The sequence below is a fragment of the Schistocerca cancellata genome, chromosome 8 (genome assembly GCF_023864275.1).
Source record: "Schistocerca cancellata isolate TAMUIC-IGC-003103 chromosome 8, iqSchCanc2.1, whole genome shotgun sequence".
NCBI lineage: Eukaryota > Metazoa > Arthropoda > Insecta > Orthoptera > Acrididae > Schistocerca > Schistocerca cancellata.
The window spans coordinates 538,977,511-538,984,577 of NC_064633.1; positions in this window are offsets into that span (position 1 = coordinate 538,977,511).

The following is a 7,067-nucleotide window of genomic DNA, read 5'->3' on the forward strand; positions in this document are numbered from 1 at the left end:
GCCGCGTGAGGCTTGTGAGGTAACGGGCGAACTGCGGCGCCCTGAAAATACAGGATGATTCAAAAAGAATACCACAACTTTAAAAATGTGTATTTAATGAAAGAAACATAATATAACCTTCTGTTATACATCATTACAAAGAGTATTTAAAAAGGTTTTTCTTCACTCAAAAACAAGTTCAGAGATGTTCAATATGGCCCCCTCCAGAAACTCGAGCAATATCAACCCGATACTCCAACTCGTTCCACACTCTCTGCAGCATATCAGGCGTAACAGATTGGATAGCTGCTGTTATTTCTCGTTTCAAATCATCAATGGTGGCTGGGAGAGGTGGCCGAAACACCATATCCTTAACATACCCACATAAGAAAACATCGCAGGGGGTAAGATCAGGGCTTTTTGGAGGCCAGTAATGAAGTGTTCTGTCACGGGCTGCCTGGCGGCCGATCCATCGCCTCGGGTAGATAAGGTTTCATAACTAATCTTTTTCGTAGGACTCTCCATACAGTTGATTGTGGAATTTGCAGCTCTCTGCTAGCTCTGCGAGTCGATTTTCCTGGGCTGCGAACAAATGCTTGCTGGATGCGTGCTACATTTTCATCACTCGTTCTCGGCTGTCCAGAACTTTTCCCTTTGCACAAACACCCATTCTCTGTAAACTGTTTATACCAACGTTTAATACACCACCTATCAGGAGGTTTAACACCATACTTCGTTCGAAATGCACGCTGGACAACTGTCGTCGATTCACTTCTGCCGTACTCAATAACACAAAAAGCTTTCTGTTGAGCAGTCGCCATCTTAGCATCAACTGACGCTGACGCCTAGTCAACAGCGCCTCAAGCGAACAAATGCACAACTAAATGAAACTTTATAGCTCGCTTAATTCGCCGACAGATAGTGCTTAGATCTGCCTTTTGTCGTTGCAGAGTTTTAAATTCCTAAAGTTGTGGTATTCTTTTTGAATCACCCTGTACTGTAAGTTTGCAGTTGGCGTGGCGCGGGCCACTCGGCAGGCGTGGGGCCGGACGTTGGCCGAGGCAAGAGGGGTCCAGCCCGAGCGCGTGGCTGGGAATTCCATGTCGACACTGTGACAAGGTCTGTGCTTTGTGTCAAAGAAAGTGACTTGAATGCCGAGAGTGCCAAAGATAGCAGACTTTGTGAAACTCTCATGGCAGACATTTCACAGTTCGTATAGAGCCAGATGAATATGATATCTCAAAAAGAAACATGTACATGACCATTATTTGTACGACGATTCTGATGGTGTAATCAGATTTTCAATACCTTTATTAGTTTAAAGATTAATATCTGACTGTAAATTATACAAGTAACACCCAGCAACGAACTTTCAAAATCTAAACGGTTCTTCCGATTTTGTCGATCGCCGTGTCTTTAGAAAGCTATTAATGTAAACCTAAATTGGTATGAATTACAGGTATGTAACTTGAATAGTAAATGAGTTATTGGAGGTCAAAGTAGCCGATTACTATCGATCGCGTCAGGCCATAAGTACTCCACATTTACACGAAAAAAACGGTAGCAAAATGCTTATAGTATATTCATTCATCTATGTCTTTGTTTGTATCCGATATATACTATCCATGAAAAAATTGGTAAAATATTTACTGTGTTTTAGGAAGCACGGAGACATTAGATTACTGGCCTTCCTTTTGCTCTATTCCTCTAATATGTGTTTTTTTAATTTGTCTGTGTATCTAATAATGTGTGTTAGAACGTGTTTATGGTCCAGCCTTAGGAATACTTATTTAATTTCAAGTTATTTAAATGTAAATTTCGTATGTGTTTCATTATGATTGTGAGTGTGCGTTGGCCTGAAGACAGTGTGGGAGTGCTCTAGCCAATCACAGCGCTCGTGAGTGGGGAGACTGGATGGAAGTGGGAGAACAGCAAGAGACAGAAGAGGAGTTCTGGAGAGTCGCACAGGACACGGGAGGTGCTGGACGTATCGGCACGACGGACGCTTGGTCGCTGTGTTACAGCCTGGTGCCGCACTAGCGAGGGTCCCGGTGGAGGGGTCAGGCAACAAAACAGTGACTGATAACGCAATGGACGCTGTGGCTGGTCCACCCCAGACCACCGCCACCCAAGTGGATGCCTCTTTCCCGGCGAACGGCGAACGTGGAGACCCAACAATACCGACTGGATACACTCAACGTCAGTCACATCCATGCGCGCCATATACTGACGATATTACTGTAGCATGGCACGTGTTCGGCTCAACACATTAGAAATGATGGGACCAGGGAGAGTGGGAGGGGGGGGGGGGGAGGAAGAGAGAGAGAGAAATTGAGCATTGTTCGTTTACAACATTTTTAGTTCTTAAATTTATTGGGCTATTAAATTATTATTATTACTATTTCAAATTGAACAACAGATAATTATTGAGAATTAAAGTAATTTTAACAAGGAAATCAGTGAAACTTCCTGGCATATTAAAACTGTGTGCCCGACCGAGACTCGAACTCGGGACCTTAGCCTTTCGCGGGCAAGTGCTCTACCACACAGTTTTAATCTGCCAGCAAGTTTCATATCAGCGCACACTCCGCTGCAGAGTGAAAATCTCATTAAGGAAGTCAGTGTTTCATTAGAAAGAACTTGAAACAACTATTAAAACTTACAAGGTAAGTAACAGAATTTGATCTTTCACAAGGCTCATTTACATTTAGTGCAAATGTTAAACAGATTTAAGATTCTTCAGTTAGGAAACACTCCCATATACAATAGTAACCTTTATAAATGGTGGTTGTTGTGGTCTTCAGTCCTGAGACTGGTTTGATGCAGCTCTCCATGCTACTCTATCCTGTGCAAGCTTCTTCATCTCCCAGTACCTACTGCAACCTACATCCTTCTGAATCTGCTTAGTGTCTTCATCTCTTGGTCTCCCTCTACGATTTTTACCCTCCACGCTGCCCTCCAATACTAAATTGGTGATCCCTTGATGCCTCAGAACATGTCCTACCAACCGATCCCTTCTTCTAGTCAAGTTGTGCCACAAACTCCTCTTCTCCCCAATGCTATTCAGTACTTCCTCATTAGTTATGTTATCTACCCATCTAATCTTCAGCATTCTTCTGTAGCACCATATTTCGAAAGCTTCTATTCTCTTCTTGTCCAAACTAGTTATCTTCCATGTTTCACTTCCATACATGGCTACACTCCATACAAATACTTTCAGAAATGACTTCCTGACACTTAAATCTATACTCGATGTTAACAAATTTTTCTTCTTCTCAAACGCTTTCCTTGCCATTGCCAGTCTACATTTTATATCCTCTCTACTTCGACCATCATCAGTTATTTTGCTCCCCAAATATCAAAACTCCTTTACTACGTTAAGTGTCTCATTTCCTAATCTAATTCCCTCAGCATCACCCGACGTAATTCGACTACATTCCATTATCCTCGTTTTGCTTTTGTTGATGTTCATCTTATATCCTCCTTTCAAGACACAGTCCATTCCGTTCAGCTGCTCTTCCAGGTCCTTTGCTGTCTCTGACAGAATTACAATGTCATCGGCGAACCTCAAAGTTTTTATTCCTTCTCCATGGATTTTAATTCCAACTACGAATTTTTCTTTTGTTTTCTTTACTGCCTGCTCAGTATACAGATTGAATAACATCGGGGATAGGCTACAACCCTGTCTCACTCCCTTCCCAACCGCTGCTTCCCTTTCATGCCCCTCGACTCTTATAACTGCAATCTGGTTTCTGTACAAATTGTAAATAGCCTTTCGCTCCCTGTATTTTACCCCTGCCACCTTTAGAATTTGAAAGAGAGTATTCCAGTCAACATTGCCAAAAGCTTTATCTAAGTCTACAAATGCTAGAAACGTAGGTTTGCCTTTCCTTATTGTATTTTCGAAGGTAAGTCGTAGGATCAGTATTGCCTCACGTGTTCCATCATTTCTACGGAATCCAAACTGATCTTCCCCGAGGTCGGCTTCTACCAGTTTTTCCATTCTTCTGTAAAGAGTTCGTGTTAGTATTTTGCAGGCGTGGCTTATTAAACTGATAGCTCGGTAAATTTCACATCTGTCAACCCCCACTTTCTTTGGGATTGGAATTATTATATTCTTCTTGAAGTCTGAGGGTATTTCGCCTGTCTCATACATATTGCTCATCAGATGGTAGAGTTTTGTCAGGGCTAGCTCTCCCAAGCCTATCAGTAGTTCTAATGAAATGTTGTCTACCCCCGGGGCCTTGTACAAATGGTAAAAGATAAAAATACGAAACATACTGGGCAGAATACAGGCGGAAGTAGTGCCTGTAAGGCGTGATCTCCAGCAGCATGTCCTAACACCAGTCAAGGCTCCCACCGACACGTCAGCCAAAATATGCAAGCACAGGGTCCACCCTGACCGCGCAGCTACACGCCAGGGCTGAGATGAGGGACCAGATTATAACAGTTCTATAACACACCGATACTCTATAAGACAAGTGAACAAACGTGTATTACAACCTCCCTATTCAACGTCATTAAAAAAACGGATACCTCGACAGAGGTTGCAACTTTTAACAGATTCAAACAAGAAATATGAAAAGGTGGCTCATATAGTCAAATATGTGTCAAAAAAAATTTACACCGGGTCCACTATCCTGGACATGATAACACACAAAACCGAGTCAACAGGTGAACACAGTAAAACAAAAACGCTGTGCAACAGAAGCCAAAAGCGAAAACAAGTTACATCCATCATCGACATGAACACGCCTAAGGCGCACTAAATAAGCAATACGGGCACGTGTCGAAATAAGGAAGAAACTGATTCACCACAGCAGGGCAAACAATGTTCCAAGAACTGTGCTAAACACTCCACTGCTCGGATCTGAGGAAAACCGACAAAGCATGAGGTTAATTATGGCACTCACCCAGTGTTAGTAAGCAAGGCTTCGTCTTCCTGATAAACCAGCACCAACGGCGAGATCTGGAAAACAGAAGTTGCCACAGGTCTCCTGATCGCGGCTCGCTCCAGGTGCAAGGGCGCCCTCCTTGGGGTGTTTACGCTATTTCTCCTTAGTGGTTCAGCGAGCTCCAATCAGAGCACTTCCGTACAGAACTACTCCTAGCCAAAACAGACTGCCAGTGACCTATTTCAACGGCAACCACCAGAATATCTCTCCCCGCGTGCTGCTCCAGCCTTCTCCGTCTAAAAACACAGAGAGCCTTACATCGCAGCACTACAGACATACTCGCGAGTCGGGCGCGAGGTATCTTCCTAGCGTGGCTCAGTTACAAGATACACGGTACGCTGCGAATGTAGACATACCCTCCTCCAAGAGGTCTACGTCGCGGATTTCGTCGGTTCCTTGGGATACACCGCTCGCGTCTGCCACTGGTAGTGTCGTAGCAACCCTCTGTAATGGCTTAAGTGCCGAAGACATTGCTTTCATCCCTGAAGCGAGAGGCATTACACTCACTTTTCATGACGCCAGAACTGTAAACATCTACGAATTCTCCGGATCTGGCCGTCGCCGTGAGTGGTCCTCTTTCTTCGGGGATGCGGTCGCACCTCTCTTTATGTGAAGTCGAGACACCTCAATTTTCGGTGGGGATTTGAACTCCCCCAGGTGCCGAAGGGTCAACTGCCACCGTATACTCCGTGTGAAGTGTTCTCTACCATCATAACCAACCTTTGACAAGTGGAAGTGTGGGAGTATTTAAATGGCGGTAGGGAGGGTTTCAATCACTGTATCAGCGACTCCTCCAGCCGCATAGAGTGCCTTTATCTCTCGCATTCCGTTGTTCTTGGCACACACCTTGCTGAAATATGTCACGTTCGCTTTTCCGACCATGCCGCCTATACAGGGTGAGTCACCTAACATTACCGCTGGATATATTTCGTAAACCACATCAAATACTGACGAACCGATTCCACAGACCGAACGTGAGGAGAGGGGCTAGTGTAATTGTTTATATGTTCAGATGTGCTAACAAAACTAACGGGGTTCCATTTAAAAAAACGTAGGTTTGTGTTAAAAAACATACATCCGTGCATTTTTGTATGGTTTGTATTAAACAATTACACTAGTCCCTCTCCTGTGGAATCGGTTCGTCAGTATTTGATGTGGTTTACGAAATATATCCAGCGGTAACGTTAGGTGACTCACCCTGTATATTTACTGTCACCTTGCGCCGCTAGATGGTATGGCATGAGCGAGGCCCCTGTCAATTGATCATGTCACTCCTACACTTCGCTGAATCGTGGAGGTAACGTGGACAACCTACGCCCGTCAGCAAAAGACATACCCGACCACACTCTCATGGTGGGTGCTATGCCGTAAGCTGGCTCTTAGAAAGACGTTCATTGGTCACGGCACGGAGTTCGCTACCTGAAGGTAGCACTCGCTAGACTTTTATTACCGCTTTCTGCGTGATTGTCCCACAATGACACACTAGCCTGCTCGTCAGCAAGTAATGAATCGTGCGAAAGCACGTATCAGGGGTACCTACGAGGCGACACTTTGAAGGGACGATTATTCGTACCCACACCATTGGTAGCATGCATCACAAAGGGCCGTCGATGTATCAGATCATTGCTGAACACCGGCATCGGCGACGGGCGCTGCTCCATGCTCTAAGTTTGGCGGACGGACGCGGTGCCACTACGCAATGTGAGGTCAGACACGATCACGATCGCGGACTACCATAATCCCCACACGTCACTGACGAGGTCTGTATCTACATCTACATCCATACTTCGCAAGCCACCTGACGGTGTGTGGCGGAGGGTACCTTGACTACCTCTATCGGATCTCCCTTCTATTCCAGTCTCGTATTCTTCGTGGAAAGAAGGATTGTCGGTATGCCTCTGTGTCGCCTCTAATGTCTCTGATTTTATCCTCATGGTCTCGTCGCGAGATATACGTAGGAGGGAGCAATATACTGCTTGACACCTCGGTGAAGGTATGCTCTCGAAACTTCAACAAAAGCCTGTACCGACCTACTGAGCGTCTCTCCTACAGAGTCCTCCGCTGGAGTTTATCTATCATCTCCGTAACGCTTTCGCGATTAATAAATGATCCTGTCACGAAGCGCGCTGCTCT